The sequence below is a fragment of the Bos mutus genome, chromosome 15 (genome assembly GCF_027580195.1).
Source record: "Bos mutus isolate GX-2022 chromosome 15, NWIPB_WYAK_1.1, whole genome shotgun sequence".
In the NCBI taxonomy this organism is placed as follows: Eukaryota; Metazoa; Chordata; class Mammalia; order Artiodactyla; family Bovidae; genus Bos; species Bos mutus.
In genome coordinates this window covers 60,388,230-60,407,111 of record NC_091631.1, presented here as the reverse complement: position 1 = coordinate 60,407,111, position 18,882 = coordinate 60,388,230, and positions in this window count along the sequence as shown.

Below are 18,882 nucleotides of genomic sequence, written 5' to 3'. Positions count from 1 at the left end.
AATTTTCTCTTGATGGGCGGGCCTGTTCAGTTCAGTTCAGTCCCTCAGTCATGTCCGACTCTTTGCAACCCCATGAATCGCAGCACGCCAGGCCTCGCTGTCCATCACCAACTCCCAGAGTTCACTCAAACTCACGTCAATTGAGTCGGTGATGCCATCCAGCCATCTCATCTTCTGTCATCCCCTTCTCCTCCTGCCCCCAATCCCTCCAGGTCAACTCTTCACATGAGGTGGCCAAAGTACTGGATTTTCCACTTTAGCATCATTCCTTTCAAAGAAATCCCAGGGCTGATCTCCTTCAGAATGGACTAGTTGGATCTCCCTGCAGTCCAAGGGACTCCCAGGAGTCTTCTCCAACACCACAGTTCAAAAGCATCAATTCTCCGGCATTCAGCTTTCTTCACAGTCCAACTCTCACACCCATACATGACCACTGGAAAAACCATAGGCTTGACTAGATGGACCTTTGTTGGCAAAGTAATGTCTCTGCTTTTCAATATGCTACCTAGGTTGGTCATAACTTTTCTCCCAAGGAGTAAGCATCTTTTAATTTCATGGCTGCAGTCACCATCTGCAGTGATTTTGGAGCCCCCCCCCAAAAAATAAAGTCTGACACTGTTTCCACTGTTTCCCCATCTATTTCCCATGAAGTGATGGGACCAGATGCCATGGTCTTCGTTTTCTGAATGTTGAGCTTTAAGCCAACTTTTTCACTCTCCTCTTTCACTTTCATCAAGAGGCTTTTTAGTTCCTCTTCCCTTTCTGCCATAAGTGTGGTGTCATCTGCATATCTGAGGTTATTGATATTTCTTCCAGCAATCTTGATTCCAGCTTGTGCTCCTTCCAGCTCAGAGTTTCTCATTATGTACTCTGCATAAAAGTTAAATAAGCAGAGTGACAATATACAGCTTTGATGTACTCCTTTTCCTATTTGGAACCAGTCTGTTGTTCCATGTCCAGTTCTAACAGTTCCTTCCTGACCTGCATATAGGTTTCTCAAGAGGCAGGTGGTCTGGTATTCCCATCTCTTTCAGAATTTTCCACAGTTTATTGTGATCCACACAGTCAAAGGTTTTGGCATAGTCAATAAAGCAAAAATAGATGTTTTTCTGGAACTCTCTTGCTTTTTCCATGATCCAGCGGATGTTGGCAATTTGATCTCTGCTTCCTTTGCCTTTTCTAAAATCAGCTTGAACATCTGGAAGTTCACAGTTCACGTATTGCTGAAGCCTGGCTTGGAGAATTTTGAGAATTATTTTACTAGCGTGTGAGATGAGTGCACTTGTGTGGTAGTTTGAGCCTTCTTTGGCATTGCCTTTCTTTGGGATTGGAATGAAAACTGACCTTTTCCAGTCCTGTGGCCACTGCTGAGTTTTCCAAATTTGCTGGCATATTGAGTGCAGCACTTTCACAGCATCATCTTTCAGGATTTGAAATAGCTCAACTGGAATTCCATCACCTCCACTAGCTTTGTTCATAGTGATGCTTTCTAAGGCCCACTTGACTTCACATTGCTGGATGTCTGGCTCTAGGTGAGTGATCATACCATCGTGATTTTCTTGGTCATAAAGATCTTTTCTGTACAGTTCTGTGTATTCTTGCCATCTCTTCTTAGTATCTTCTGCTTCTGTTAGGTCCATACCATTTCTGTCCTTTATCGAGCCCATCTTTGCATGAAATGTCCCCTTGGTATCTCTAATTTTCTTGAAGAGATCTCTAGTCTTTCCCATTCTGTTGTTTTCCTCTATTTGTTTGCATTGATCGCTGAGGAAGGTTTTCTTATCTCTTCTTGGTATTCTTTGGAACTCTGCATTCAGATGCTTATATCTTTCCTTTTCTCCTTTGCTTTTCACTTCTCTTCTTTTCACAGCTATTTGTAAGGCCTCCCCAGACAGCCATTTTGCTTTTTTGCATTTCTTTTTCATGGGGATGCTCTTGATCCCTGTCTCCTGTACAATGTCACAAACCTCCGTCCATAGTTCATGAGGCACTCTGTCTATCAGATCTAGTCCCTTAAATCTATTTCTCACTTCCACTGTATAATCATAAGGGATTTGATTTAGGTCATACCTGAATGGTCTAGTGGTTGTCCCTACTTCCTTCAATTTCAGTCTGAATTTGGCAATAAGGAGTTCATAATCTGAGCCACAGTCAGCTCCTGATCTTGTTTTTGCTGACTGTATAGAGCTTCTCCATCTTTGGCTGTAGAGAACATAATCAATCTGATTTCAGTGTTGAGCATCTGGTGATGTCCATGTGTAGTCTTCTCTTGTGTTGCTGGAAGAGGGTGTTTGCTATGACCAGTGTATCCTCTTGGCAAAACTCTATTAGCCTTTGCCCTGCTTCATTCCCTATTCCAAGGCAAAATATGCCTATTACTCCACGTGTTTCTTGACTTTCAAAATCTGTCCTCTGCTTTTGGATTTGCCTAGCCAGGACTGATGTTGAAGCTGAAACTCCAATACTTTAGCCATCTGATACAATGAACTGACTCATTTGAAAAGACCCTGATGCTGGAAATATTGAAGGCAGGAGGAGAAGGGAATGACAGAGGATGAAATGGTTGGATGGCATCACTGACTCAATGGACATGAGTTTGGGTAAACTCTGGGAGTTGGTGATGGACAGGGAGGCCTTGCATGCTGTAGTCCATGGGGTCGCAAAGAGTTTGACATGACTGAGTGACTGGACTGAACTGAACTAAACTGATGGATGAACTGCTGTTCAGTCATTCAGGCTGTCCAACTATTTGTGACCCCATGGGCTGCAGCACGCCAGGCTCCCCTATACTTCACCATCTCCCAGAGCTTGCTCAAACTCATGTCCATTGAGTTGGTGATGCCATCCAAAATCTCATCCTCTCTCGTCCCCTTCTCCTGCCCTCAATCTTTCTCAGCATCAGGGTCTTTTCTACTGAGTGGGCCGTCACAACAGATGGCCAAAGTATTGGAACTTCAGCTTTAGCATCAATCCTTCCAATGTATATTCAGGGTTTATTTCTTTAGAATTGACTGGTTTGATATCCTTTCTGTCAAAGGAACTTTCAAGTGTCACCTCTAGCACCACAGTTCAAAAGTATCAATTCTTTGGTGCTCAGCCTTCTTTACGGTCTAACTCTTACATCCTTAATGACTACTGGAAAACCCATAGCTTGACTAGATGTACCTTCACAGCAAAGAGATGTCTCTGAATTTTAAATGCTGACTAGGTTTGTCAGGAGGAGAAAAGGACGACAAAGGACTAGATGACATCACTGATTCAATGGACATGAATTTGAGCAAACTTCAGGAGATGATAAAGGACAGGGAGCCTGGCATGCTGCAATCTATGGGGTCGCACAGAGCCAGACAAAACTGAGTAACTGAACAACAAGGTTTGTAATAGCTTTTCTTCAAACAAGGAAGTGTATTTTAATTTTATGGTTTCAATCACCATCCACAGTGCTTTTGGAGATCAAGAAAATAAAGTCTGTCACTGTTTCCAGTTTTAGGTTTTGGCATAGTCAATAAAGCAAAAATAGATGTTTTTCTGGAACTCTCTTGCTTTTTCCATGATCCAGCGGATGTTGGCAATTTGATCTCTGCTTCCTTTGCCTTTTCTAAAATCAGCTTGAACATCTGGAAGTTCACAGTTCACGTATTGCTGAAGCCTGGCTTGGAGAATTTTGAGAATTATTTTACTAGCGTGTGAGATGAGTGCACTTGTGTGGTAGTTTGAGCCTTCTTTGGCATTGCCTTTCTTTGGGATTGGAATGAAAACTGACCTTTTCCAGTCCTGTGGCCACTGCTGAGTTTTCCAAATTTGCTGGCATATTGAGTGCAGCACTTTCACAGCATCATCTTTCAGGATTTGAAATAGCTCAACTGGAATTCCATCACCTCCACTAGCTTTGTTCATAGTGATGCTTTCTAAGGCCCACTTGACTTCACATTGCTGGATGTCTGGCTCTAGGTGAGTGATCATACCATCGTGATTTTCTTGGTCATAAAGATCTTTTCTGTACAGTTCTGTGTATTCTTGCCATCTCTTCTTAGTATCTTCTGCTTCTGTTAGGTCCATACCATTTCTGTCCTTTATCGAGCCCATCTTTGCATGAAATGTCCCCTTGGTATCTCTAATTTTCTTGAAGAGATCTCTAGTCTTTCCCATTCTGTTGTTTTCCTCTATTTGTTTGCATTGATCGCTGAGGAAGGTTTTCTTATCTCTTCTTGGTATTCTTTGGAACTCTGCATTCAGATGCTTATATCTTTCCTTTTCTCCTTTGCTTTTCACTTCTCTTCTTTTCACAGCTATTTGTAAGGCCTCCCAGACAGCCATTTTGCTTTTTGCATTTCTTTTTCATGGGGATGCTCTTGATCCCTGTCTCCTGTACAATGTCACAAACCTCCGTCCATAGTTCATGAGGCACTCTGTCTATCAGATCTAGTCCCTTAAATCTATTTCTCACTTCCACTGTATAATCATAAGGGATTTGATTTAGGTCATACCTGAATGGTCTAGTGGTTGTCCCTACTTCCTTCAATTTCAGTCTGAATTTGGCAATAAGGAGTTCATAATCTGAGCCACAGTCAGCTCCTGATCTTGTTTTTGCTGACTGTATAGAGCTTCTCCATCTTTGGCTGTAGAGAACATAATCAATCTGATTTCAGTGTTGAGCATCTGGTGATGTCCATGTGTAGTCTTCTCTTGTGTTGCTGGAAGAGGGTGTTTGCTATGACCAGTGTATCCTCTTGGCAAAACTCTATTAGCCTTTGCCCTGCTTCATTCCCTATTCCAAGGCAAAATATGCCTATTACTCCACGTGTTTCTTGACTTTCAAAATCTGTCCTCTGCTTTTGGATTTGCCTAGCCAGGACTGATGTTGAAGCTGAAACTCCAATACTTTAGCCATCTGATACAATGAACTGACTCATTTGAAAAGACCCTGATGCTGGAAATATTGAAGGCAGGAGGAGAAGGGAATGACAGAGGATGAAATGGTTGGATGGCATCACTGACTCAATGGACATGAGTTTGGGTAAACTCTGGGAGTTGGTGATGGACAGGGAGGCCTTGCATGCTGTAGTCCATGGGGTCGCAAAGAGTTTGACATGACTGAGTGACTGGACTGAACTGAACTAAACTGATGGATGAACTGCTGTTCAGTCATTCAGGCTGTCCAACTATTTGTGACCCCATGGGCTGCAGCACGCCAGGCTCCCCTATACTTCACCATCTCCCAGAGCTTGCTCAAACTCATGTCCATTGAGTTGGTGATGCCATCCAAAAATCTCATCCTCTCTCGTCCCCTTCTCCTGCCCTCAATCTTTCTCAGCATCAGGGTCTTTTCTACTGAGTTGGCCGTCACAACAGATGGCCAAAGTATTGGAACTTCAGCTTTAGCATCAATCCTTCCAATGTATATTCAGGGTTTATTTCTTTAGAATTGACTGGTTTGATATCCTTTCTGTCAAAGGAACTTTCAAGTGTCACCTCTAGCACCACAGTTCAAAAGTATCAATTCTTTGGTGCTCAGCCTTCTTTACGGTCTAACTCTTACATCCTTAATGACTACTGGAAAACCCATAGCTTGACTAGATGTACCTTCGTCAGCAAAGAGATGTCTCTGAATTTTAAATGCTGACTAGGTTTGTCAGGAGGAGAAAAGGACGACAAAGGACTAGATGACATCACTGATTCAATGGACATGAATTTGAGCAAACTTCAGGAGATGATAAAGGACAGGGAGCCTGGCATGCTGCAATCTATGGGGTCGCACAGAGCCAGACAAAACTGAGTAACTGAACAACAAGGTTTGTAATAGCTTTTCTTCAAACAAGGAAGTGTATTTTAATTTTATGGTTTCAATCACCATCCACAGTGCTTTTGGAGATCAAGAAAATAAAGTCTGTCACTGTTTCCAGTTTTTCCCAGTCTGTTTGTCATGAAGTGATGGGACTTGATGCCATGATCTTTGTTTTTTCAATGTTGTGTTATAAGCCAACTTTTCACTCTTCTCTTTCACCTTCATCAAGAGGCACTTTAGTTCCTTTTAGCTTTCTGCCATTAGAGTGGTGTCATCTCTGTGTCTGAGGTTATTGATATTTTTCTTGGCAATTTTGATTCCAGCTTGAGCTTTATCCAGTCTGGCAATTCACATAGAAGTTAGATAAGCACAGTGATAATACACAGCCTTGACATACTCCTTTCCCAGTTTGGAACCAGCTCATTGTTCCATGCCTCGTTCTTGACTTGCATACAGGTTTCTCAGGAGGCAGGTAAAGTCTGGTATTCCATTCTTTTAATGAGCTTTCCATAGTTTGTTGTGATTCACACAAAGGCTTTAGCATACTCAGTGAAGCAGAAGGAGATATTTTTCGGGAATTCCCTTGTTTTTCTATGATCCAGGAGATGTTGGCAATTTGATCTCTGGTTCATTCATTTTTCTAAATCCAGATTTACATCTGGAAGTTTTCATTTCACATACTGTTGAAGCCTATGTTGAAGGACTTTGAGTGTTACTTTGCTAGCACGTGAAATGGGTGCGATTGTGAGGTAGTATGGACATTTTTTAACATTGTCCTTCTTTGGGATTGAAATGAAAATTGACCTTTTCCAGCCCTGTGGCCACTGCTGAGTTTTCCAAATTTGCTGGATATTGAGTGCAGCACTTTAACAGCATCATCTTTTAGGATTTTCTTCTCCACACTTATACTTTTAGGATTTGGAATAGTTCAGCTGGAATTCCATTACCTCCATTAGCTTCATTCCTAGTAATGATTCCTAAGGACCACTTGACTGCACATTCCAGGATGTCTGGCTCTAAGTGAGTGACCAAATCATCATAGTTATCCAGATAATTAAGACTTTTTTTGTATAGTTTTTCTGTGTATTCTTCAGACTGCTCCTAAATATCTTCTGCTCCTGTTAGGTCCATATCGTTTGTGTTCTTTATAGTGCTCATCTTTGGATGAAATGTTCCCTTGGTATCTTTAATTTTCTTGAAGACATCTCTAGTCTTTTCCATTGTATTGTTTTCCTTTATTTCTTTACATTGTTCACTCAAGAAAGCTTTCTTATCTCTCCTTGCTATTCCCTGGAACTCTGCTTTCAAATGGGTGTATCTTTCTTTTTCTTCTTTGCCTTTAGCTTCTCTTGTTTTCTCAGCAATTTGTAAGTTCTCCTCAGGCAACCATTTTGCGTTTTTGCATTTCTTTTTCTTAGGGATGGTTTTGGTCATTGCCTGTACAATGTTATAAACCTCTGTCCATAGTTCTTCAGGCACTCTGTCTATGAGATCTAATCCCTTGAATCAATGTGTTGCTTCCAATGTATAATCATAACGAATTTGATTTAGGCCATACCTGAATGGCCTAGTGGTTTTCCTTACTTTGTTCAATTCAAGTCTGATTTTTGCTATAAGCAGTTCATGATCTGAGCCACAATCAGCTCCCAGTGTTGTTTCGGCTGACTGTATAGAATTTCTCCATCTTTGGCTGCAAAGAATATAGTCAATCTGATTTCAGTATTGACCATCTGGTGATGTCCATATGTAGAGTTATCTCTTGTGTTGTTGGAAGAGGGTGTTTGCTATGACCAGTGTGTTCTCTTGGTAAAACTCTATTACCCTTTGCCCTGCTTCATTTTGTACTCCAATGCCAAACTTGCCTGTTACTCCAGGTATCTCTTGACTTCCTACTTTTGCATTCCAGTTCCCTGATGAAAAGGACATCTTTTTAGGTGTTAGTTTTAGGTCTTGTAGGTTATAGAATCATTTACCTTTGGCTTCTTCAGCATTTCAGCATTAGTGGTTGGGGCATAGACTTGGGATACTGTAATATTGAAAGGTTTGCCTTGGAAATGAACAGAGATCATTCTGTCATTTTTGAGTTTGCACCCAAGTACTGCATTTCAGACTCTTGTTGACTACGAGGACTATTCCATTTCTTCTAAGGGATTCTTGCCCACCATAGTAGATATAATGGTAGCTGAATTAAATTTGCCCTTTCCTGTCCATTTTACTCCATTGATTCCTAAAATGTTGATGTTCACTCTTGCCATCTCCTATTTGACCACTTCCAGTTTACCTTGATTCATGGACCTAACATTCCAGGTTTCTATGCAATATTGTTTTTTACAGCTTTGGGCTTTACTTTCACCCCCAGACACATCCACAACTGGGCATCATTTCCTCTTTGACTCAGCTTCTTCATTCCTTCTGGAGCTACTTCTCTGCTCTTCTTCAGGGGCATATTGGACACCTACCAACCTGGAGGATACATCATTCAGTGTCATATCTTTTTGCTTTTTCATGCTATTCATGGAGTTCTCAAGGCAAGAACACTGGAGTGGTTTGCCATTCCCTTCTCCAGTGGACCACACTTTGTCAGAACTCTCCACCATGGCCCATCCATCTTGGATGGCCCTACACAACATGGCTCATAGTTTCATTAAGTTACACAAACCTCTGATCCATGTGATCATTTTAGTTTTTCTGTGACTGTGGTTTTCATTCTGTCTGCCCTCTGATGAATGAGGATAAGAGGCTTGTGCAAGCTTCCTGATAGGAGGGACTGGCTGTAGGGAAACTGAGTGCTTGTTCTGGTGGGCTAGACCATGCTCAGTAAATCTTTAATCCGATTTTCTGTTGATGAGTGGGGCTGTGTTCACTCGTCATTTGGCTTGAGGCCAGACTATGGTAGGAGTGATGATGACCTCCTCCAAAAAGACTTATGTCAGCATGCCACATCTCCCAAGACTACTCTGTCAGTGCCCCTGATCCAGTGGCAGGCCACTATCAACCCATGCATCTGCCAGAGACTCCCAAACACTCATAAGCAAATCTGGCTCAGTCTCTTGTGTGGTCACTGCTACTTTCTCCTGGGTCCTTATGCACACAAGGTTTGTTTGTTTGTTTGTTTTTCCCCTACAAGAGTCTCTGTTTCCCCAGTCTTGTGGAAGCTGTGTAATCAAATCCCACTGACTTTCAAAGTCAGATTCCCTGAGGATTCTCAATCCTTTTGTTGGATTTTCAGGTTGGGAAGTCTATTGTGGGGCCTAGAACTTTTGCAACAGTGAGAGAACTTATTTGGTATAACTGTTCTTCAGTTTGTGGAATACCCTCCCAGTGGCTCTATAGTGTGGCTAATGGTGATCTCCTCCAAGAAGACTTGTACTACAAGCTGTGTGCCCCAGAACTCTGCTGCAAAAGCCCCTGTCCCCATGCCTTGCAGGAGACCTTCAAACACTTACAGGCAGGTCTGACTTGATCTCTTGTGGGGGGCGGGGGTGGTGGTCACTGTTCCTTTCCTTGGGTCCTGGTGCACACAAGGTTTTATTTGTGCCCTCCAAGCATCTCTGGCAGGTATGAGGATTGATTTTCAATGGGATTGCACCCCTCCTGTTGCCTTACTGCTGTATCTCCTTTGCCCTTGGATGTGGGGTGTTGTGTCTTTTTTTGGTGGGTTCCAACATCCTTTGGATGATTGTTCAGCACTAATTGTGATTTTGGTGTTATCACAGGAGAAGATAAGTGCATGTCCTTCTACTCCTCCATCTTGCTGTTAAAAGATACTCTCAAGTACAGCTGCATGCTTAAAAGATGGACTAATGTGCCACTTGCCCTGAAGCTTGGGTGGGAGGGAAGAAGACTCGAATGTGGGCTGTGGAAACGGGGGCATTCATCTGACCCTAACATTGACCTAATATCCAGCTTTCCCCTGGTGCAACAGCCGTTTCCTGGCATGCAACTGTGAAGGAACTGTAGTTGATGTTGTTGAGATCAGAAAGAAAAATAAGAAGGTTACTAAAATGATCCATGTGAGCTAATCATGATGACCACAATGTTTTAAGAATATTCAAGTTCTTTGGTACTCCTCACTTCAGGAGGTTAAGCTTAGTTCACCTTCCCAAGTGTGGGACAGATTTAGTGTCTTATGTTTAGTAAGTAGAACATGGTGGAAGTGATAGTTTGATTTCTGAGACTGGGTTTCAAAAGCAAGTGTGCCTTCCTCTTTGCCCAGTCTCTGGGGGAGTGAGAGGTGAGATATGACAAGGACATAGAAGCCCTGCAGTGAGAAACTGAGACTTCTCCTAAAATTCATGTAAATAAGCCATTTTGGAAGTAAGTTCTCCAGCCCCAGTCAAACCTTCAGATTACTGCAATCCTGGGTGACATCTTGACAGCAACCACATGAGACCCAGAGCCAGAATCACTAAGCTAGATCACTCCTAGGTTTCTGACCCACCAAAATTGTGAGGTAATAAATGTTTATTGGAGCTTTAAGGTAAATCATTATGTTACAATTGTTATGTCCAGTTATGGACAGAAACTGGAACCAGCTCAGGTATTTGTTGAGGGCAAAAGGAATACAGCATAAGTAGAAGAAGAATGCAGTCATAAATAGCAGCTACAATAATGTGACCAAATACAGAAAAGAAGAATGTTATAGCTATGGGTATTTCTTCCCTATTTGATATACTTACATATATATTAACCAAATATTCTTGTTTTCTTCTTCTCTCCCATTTCAGTACCATCTGAAATGTAATATTTAATAATATTTAAATTTATAGTCAAGATTTAAATAACAAGAATATAAATAAAGAATAAACAGTACCCAAACCCTAAAAATTATCTTTGCCATCTTTTGGAGGCAAAGAGTTAGCATGTTTCCATTTGTGTGTGGAATAACTGCCTCATGTTAGGTGGGAGCATGATTTTGCTATTGTCTTTATTTCACAATTAGTATAGTTATGTTTTGAAGAGGTGTGTATGGGTACTGAGCTGGCAAGGTGTGTACTGTGGTGGCTTTGTAATATGCAGTAACCAGCCTACAAATACTCAACCTTCCTCTGGAATTTCCTTCAACTTTTCTGACAGTGGGCTGGGCATATACTTTGCTCTGTCATAAAGGACACTAGCTTTTCCTGAAAGATGCTTATATTATCAAGGTTGAAGGCAGCAGGAGTGGACATGGGTACCCTTTCATCCTTGTGAAGTCTCTCAGGCTTACTAATTTCATATCTCTGTCGCCTTCCTGTCTACTGACAAAAGACTTCAAGTTATATGTCACATGCAAAAACACAGCTTTAGAGAGACTGTTTAACCAGTTATCTCAACTGAGTAAGATCTAATTCCAGGAATAGATCTCTGTCTTTCACACACACACACACATACACACCCCAACACACAGACACACACATACTTCCTGACCTTCACACTCACACTCCCCTAGTGGATTGTCTCTGATTGAATTCTGACAGTGATGTTAAATAGAGAAGTGGTGAGAATTGGCTGGGTTTATAATATAGTTTGAAAGTAGAACCAATGGTCCTTACCAGGGGTTTTGATCTGGGGATTGAAAGAACATGATAAATCAAGGATTATCCTTATGTTCTTGATCTAAGCTACTAGGTGAAATTGGAAAGACTGGAGATAAGGGGAGGAGAGAATATGTCAGAAGTCCTACTTTAAAAAGTTTAAGTTTGAGATTAGAAATTCAAGTGAGAAAGTGTTAAACAAGGAAATGGATAAATAAGTGTATCTCAGGAAAGCAGTCCAAATTGGAGACCAAGACTTAGGAGTCATAATACATGATATTTAAAACAATGGAGGTAGATTCATTTTCTTAGGGAGATAGTGGAAATCAAGAATAGGAGAGATAAGAGAAGAGGTCTCCAACATTTAGAGGTAAATCAGAAGTGGTTACAATAAGGGAGATTGGAAAAGAGCCATCAGTAAGTAGAAGGAAATGTGAGTGTGACATAAGAGCAAACACCAAAAAGTGCTTCAAAAAAGAGTTAAAAATGCACCCTAGAGTTGTTGGTGTCCTTAGAATCTTGTGAGGCATTCTGGAAAAGCCCACAGCTTCTTTACTTCTGTATTTCAATTATCTGGAATCAGGAGTGGATCCAGAACCTGCATATTCCTCAATTTCCTTTCCTTCTAATATCATTCATGACTACAACTGTAATCTCATTATGCTGTTTATCTCTGTTTTCTAGAAGCCCAGAATTCCCAGGTCATTCTCCTCTCATCCCCTGAAATCTCATCTAAGACTCAAGACCTCCCTGCTATTCTCATCAAACTTGAACATCAACTCTTTCTACTCAACAACTCCTGAAACATTCCTACCATGCCCTCCAGAATTCAGTCACTCACCAGCAAAATTTCCCATTTCTTCAACATTATCTCTAAATATGCTCTCCTTGCTCAATTAAAACTTGGCTGGATTTCCCCTGAGGTTTCTGCTTCAGCTTCAGTGATAGCATTTTCTCTCTCACATTCCACATACCACAGCGTATGAACATGTGTTACTTTGCCACTTCCAAAGTGAAACTTCCACTGTGAATGGCATATTAGACTATGCCACTGTGCAGTCATTTATTAACACTTCATCCCACTCATTTACTTTTAAATTTTAGCTCTTTCTAAAACCACTCCTATCACAGTTTTGGGGGATGTCATTTTTCATAAAGGTAATTCTCGCAAGATTCTGAAATGTCAGTTGCTGAATTACTTCACCTTCAATAATCCTGTACCCCACCCCCAATACCCTAGTAATCCACTCTCATAGTTATATCTTATTATTACCAATAACTTCAAATTCTCCATTAACTAAATTTCAAGGACCTTTTAGTTCTAGTCGCCCTCTAAATTACTCTACATCCAACTGTCTTTTAATTCACAGTTCCTCTACCCATTGATCTCAAAACTGTTTCACTGTCCCTTTGCCCATGATGACTTCACTATCACACTTACTCAGTTTAAATTCCATAGCTCATCATTAAACACCGACTTTTGCATAGATTCTCATCTCTCCAGCACATCTCTGTATTTGTCACTTGTTGTTGTTTAGTTTCAAAGTTGTGTCCAACTCTTTGCAACCTGATGGACTATGGCACACCAGGCTTCTCTGCACTTCATTATCTTCTAGATGATTTATCTCCTGGAGTATTTATCACACTAGATAGTGAAATCTTGGCCTTTGTTAAATACAGTCTTCCATCTAACTTGTATCTGTTCCCCCATATATTTCCCAATGGTCAAAGAAAATCATAAACATGATTGCTATGGACTGAATGTTTGTATCTCCTCAAATTCATATGTTAAAACTGAATCTCCAATGTGATTGTATTTGGGAGTTGGGCCTTTGGAAGGTGATTAGGTCATGAGGGTGAAACCATCATAAATTTGATGAATTTTCTTGTAGAAGATGCCCTTCCCTTATGTGAGGACACAGTAAAAAGATGGCCACCTGTGAACCAAAAAGTGGGCCCTCATTAAACACCCAATCTGCCTGTGTCTTGATCATAGACTTCTCAGGCTTCAGCACTGAAAGATAAGTTTCTGTTGTTCATAAGATCTAGTTTATGGTATTTTGTTATGGCAAATTGAGTTGACTAAAAAAAAAAGAAAACAATGCTAATTGAACTTTAAATTTATAAGTACTAATTTCAAATAAATGCTTAGTATGGCTCTGCTATCTTAATATATATTTCTAGTTCTTTTATTCTTCTACACGTCTACATAACAACTGTATGCTATACTCTTAAGCCTTCAATATCTTCCCTCTCTTAAATTTCAGCTGATAGCCTTGATCCTATTTCACTCAGAAAGGAAGGAAAAAGGAAAAAAAAAAAATTCCAAGTGCACTCAACACCACAGCTAACTACATGCCTGCATTTGTGCCCATTTTTATGCCTTCCTGCCTGTTATTATGGATTAATTTACCCTTCTGGTTAGGACTAGCCCCTTCATCTATACACTGTGTCTCATATCCTTTCACTGACCCCAAGATGTATTAATTCCCTCTTCTCTCATGAATCACAGTTTTGCCATCTCTGTTTAATCATAATCTTAATTTTTACAGACTGTCATATCTCCTATCTGGAATAAAGCTTTTTTTGACCCTAATCTCTCTTCCAGTGACTTCTCCATTTCTCTGTTCACATCTTTAGCAAATATTTAAAAATATTTGTCTATATTTGCTGTCTCTAATTCTTCTTCTAATCTCTCTTGCATTCACACAATTTAGGCATTTCCCTCTCTCTTACCTATTCAGTCTACTCTCATCAAAGTTGCCATTCATGTCTTTGATGTTCTGATGTCCAGTGGTTAATTTATAGTCCACATGTTACTGAGTCTGTCAGCTGCCTTATACATAGTCTTCTTCTTAAACTCTATTCCTTCTTAGCTTCTAGAATGCCACACTTAAATCTTTGTCTTTGGCCTGCCTTACTGACTGTCCCTTCTTAGTTATTTTGCTTGTTTGTTTGGTTGATTGTTTTATTGGTTCTTGATCATTCTTCTGACTTCTAAAGTTTGCAATGCCCCAAGACTCAGATCCCTGGTCAGGATATTAAGATACTGCATGGCAACTGGTCCCATCACTTCAGGGCAAATAGATGGGGAAACAATGGAAACAGTGACAAACTTTATTTTCTTGGGCTCCAAAATCCCTGTGGATAGTGACTGCAGCCATGAAATTAAAAGACATTTGCTCCTTGGAAAAAATGAAAGTGAAAGTTGCTCAGTCATGTCCTACTCTTTGAGACCCTGTGGACTAAACAGTTCATGGAATTCTTTAGGCCAGAATACTGGAGTGGGTAGCCTGTCCCTTCTCCAGGGGATCTTTCCAACCCAGGGATCAAACCTAGGTCTCCCACATTGCAGGCGATTCTTTACCAGCTGAGCCACGAAGGGAACCCTTGGAAGAAAAGGCTAAGGCAAACCTAGACAATGTATTAAAAAGCAGAGACATCACTTTGCCAACAAAGGTCCATATAGTCAAAACTATGGTTTTTCCAGTAGTCATGTATGGATGTGAGAGTTGAAACATTAAGAAGGCTGAGCACCGAAAAATTGATGCTTTTGAATTATGGTATTGGAGAAGACTCTTGAGAGTCCTCTTGGATGAGTCCCTTGGATGCAAAGAGATCAAACCAGTCAGTCATAAAGGAAATCAATTCTGAATATTCATTGGAGGGACTGATGCCAAAGCTGAAGCTCCAATACTTTGGCCACCTGATGCGAGGGCTGACTTCTTAGAAAAGACACTGATGCTGAGAAAGATTGAAGGCAGGAGGAGAAGGGGACGACAGAGGATGAAATGGTTGGATGGCATCACCAACTCAGTGGACATGAGTTTAAGCAAGCTTTGGTATATGGTGAAAGACAAGGAAGCCTGGTGTGCTGTAGTCCATGGAATCAAAAAGAGTCAGACATGACTGATTGATTGAATGACAGCAAGGATATGTAGTAAAAACTGACCTTAGCTTTTTTTCTCAACAGAGCTGTGATGTTTGTGACTAGAATCTTACCACTTGAGAACTTTAGCATTCAGAGTTATCAGATAATTTAATTGGATTCTTCTTAGCTTCCTCACTCCATGGTTGCCATCCCCACCATCATCATTATCAGCATTATCATTATATTATCTGTTTCCCCCCACCCTTTGGCCTTGCAGCACAATTTGAAGATCCTGACCAGAGATCAAACTTATGCCTCCCACCCCCACAGAGCCATTGTTTCAATTTCTACTTTAAAAAGAATTTGCACCTTATTTGGAGTAAGGTGGATTTTTTTTTTTTTTTTAACATAAGCATATGGTGTCATGAGAGTGCCAGCAGTGTTTGGTTTCCATGAATGAACCTTGAGGATGAATGTTTCCAAACTTCCCAGTAAGTGCATTATGTAAAAGTCTGGACCTGCTCAAAAACCTGTTCATCTCAAAGTACTCAGTATACTGAGATCCTTTCTTTTCCTTTCCTATCTGCCTCAGCAGCACTTTAAATTGTTTATTAGAGCAGTTATTTACTCAGAATGTTAATGGAGAGGACTAGCATACTCATCTGTTAAATTACAATGACAATTTAGAAATTTGGTGCCATCTTAATCTTGGAGCTTGGTATGCTAATAAAGGAAACACAGAGTCAAGGTGATTTTCAGATCATTTTAACAGGATAACTAATATAAAGGGATGAGAATTTCTATCCTGGACTGCTTTTCATTTCAAAGTTGATGAGGACACTGTTCTGTTACACAAAAGACAGAAAATGTAAAAGGGTATGCAAGGCAGATTACGGTGTGACCTAGCTGTTGAATTTTTCATTTGTACCATAAACAAAGAATGAGAAACATTTACTACCCATTTCAAAGACAACTATACTTGAAAAGAGACTGTGGAGTGGGAGCAGGCACAATTAAATTTCAAACTTTAAAATGTCATTGCATTTTAGACATTTCTGTATATGGCTTTTTGCTCTTAATTTTTTATTTTCTTATTAAAATTTATAAAACTGCTATCTCCTTTGATGAACAAGTCACTGAAGAGTAGCAAGCAAGGTATCATAGCTTCCAATTGTATCATAGATTCTGGACTAAATGTCATCCCAGTTTTTCAGTGTAGCAGTTATTAGCATGAGTTGATGTTCTTATCTTTATAACCTGCATACACTACAATACAAAGCCTTGATAAAATCTGTAAGCCTGCATAAGATGAATTATCATTCTAGGTATTGGCAGAAAGTTCAATTTGGAAATGCAAACTAAACTGTCTGAAATTTTAGTGACCATGTACTATTAGTATAATGGATTAGTATGATATTTTGTCATGTGCTCAGAAGATGAGGAGGGAGATTTAACATAAAGTTTCTGTTAGGGACATCGAGGGACATTTAGAAGACTGAATGTTTATCTCCTTTGATGTGAAACTCTGATATCAACTGGATCCAACATTGCTCTAGTGTTCAACTCAGGTTAGCAGTTAGTAATCCCATCTTATTTAGGTAATATTGATCACAATGTTTCAATTTTTGCCCTCCTTTACTTCTCATATAAGGGCCATTCTATTTTCTAAGTGTTGTTTTTATTTCTTTATTTGTGCTCATGTGTATGTGTATATATATATATATATATATATGTGATACATGTATATACATGGGTGTGTATATACATATATCATAGTTAACTCTTTCAACCACTTTCAAAGTATATTATTATTCAAGAAAGAGGTATATCATTAATATATAGGAATCATTTTAGTTAAACTGATGGAAGGATTATTTTTTTCAGACTTAAAATTGACTTTTTCATATTTACAGTAATTCTTTAGCATAATATAATAAATATTTGTGCACATTCAAAAATGCTAAAGTAATCATGTGTGATAAATATTAATCATTGGGGACTTAACAAATGTACTCAGGGTCTTTTGAGACTCTGTTGTTCCATTTTTATTGGTGTGAATTAGACATGAAGTTGTAAGTAAGGCTATGATGCATTGATATAAGGCAGGCATTGTAAGTAGATAGCTCACAGCGATGTTTTATTTTGCCAACATGATATTTTAACATTATTTGATTTGCCAACACTTAAAGATTGAGAGTTTCTCACAGAAATTTTGGATTTTCTGCTTTGTTTTGAAATATTGGGGATCTGGGAACACTTGATCTATATTCAGTGGTAAGCTAGAAGATGTTTAACATCTTGCTCTCTCTGAGAAAAATCTAATTTGTATCATTTACAGATTTCTGTGATATAAATACTTCTACCATGGTTGATTTCAAGCTACCAATGTGACATTACTCAAGTGGAGTTGAGAAGAGATGCATGCAATCTGTTCTTGCAAACCAGTGTGAGCCAGCTCGCCACATTTATATTTCTCCTCAGCACAACTGGCTAAAGCTGCTAGTTGACCCCTTTAGAAGAGACGCAGTCTCTGTAGTTCTTCCCTCTGGCAACTGTGTTGCTTATTTAGGTGACCTGCTAATTCAGAGGAGTTATGTTTATATCTGTGACCTCTGGCAGAAGAAATAATTATGTTGAGAATTAAGGCCTGGGACCCTGAAAATGAGAGAAGCTGAAAGTTATTTAAGTAGGCATTGTGTAGTTCAGGTTGAAAAGAGCTGACAATTATGAGAATACAATAAATCAAAGACAGAAGAAGTAGATACAAAGCATTGTGCTGATCAATATCTGTGCATTTGTAGCTCCAGTCATTTTCTGAAGCACGTGGGCCTCTGGGGATCCCCAGATCCCCAATATTTCAAAACAAAGCAGAAAATCCAAAATTTCTGTGAGAAACTCTCAATCTTTAAGTGTTGGCAAATCAAATAATGTTAAAATATCATGTTGGCAAAATGAAACATCGCTGTGAGCTATCTACTTACAATGCCTGCCTTATATCAATGCATCATAGCCTTACTTACAACTTCATGTCTAATTCACACCAATAAAAACTAGTACACAAAAAAAGTTAGAGCAGTGATGGTGGTACTCCTAGGATTACAATGTTGGATCATTAGAAGTAAGTTGGATTGGGAGGCAGCCTCCCGGGCTGTCTATGTAGGCTGGTGGCCTGAGAAAAATCTAGTGATTTGGGCCTCATGGCTGCTTGGGGCCTCTGGGAAGGCCAGATAGCTGCCTAATCTTTAAGACTTACCACACCCACTCTGGTCCTCAGTATACTCTGCTGATCTGCTTTCATGAACCAGAGCAGAGCCTGCCCAGAAATGCCACATATGATTTTGAGGGTACTGCACAACTCTGGGGGTACATTTTCCACAGAGCATGATTTGGATGATCCCTCCTTAACTGTTCAGTACATTAGCCTGTGCTCCATACTTGTGTGGAAATAAATGAAGACCAACCAAATAACAACATAAAAAGGTTATTCATTCAGGTCTTGCTATAGAAAGAGGATTAGCCACTGTCACTTGCATTTTAGCAAAGACTCAAAGACAAGTAGAAAAGTGGGAAAACTTTATAGTGTGAGAAAGGGAAAACTTCAGGTATGCCCTGATTGGAAGATGTTTTCAGGAAGCCATAGAAGGCTAATTAGAAGCAGAGTATCTTATGAGGTATATATTTGACTTTTTCCAACTGGTCCAAAATTGGAA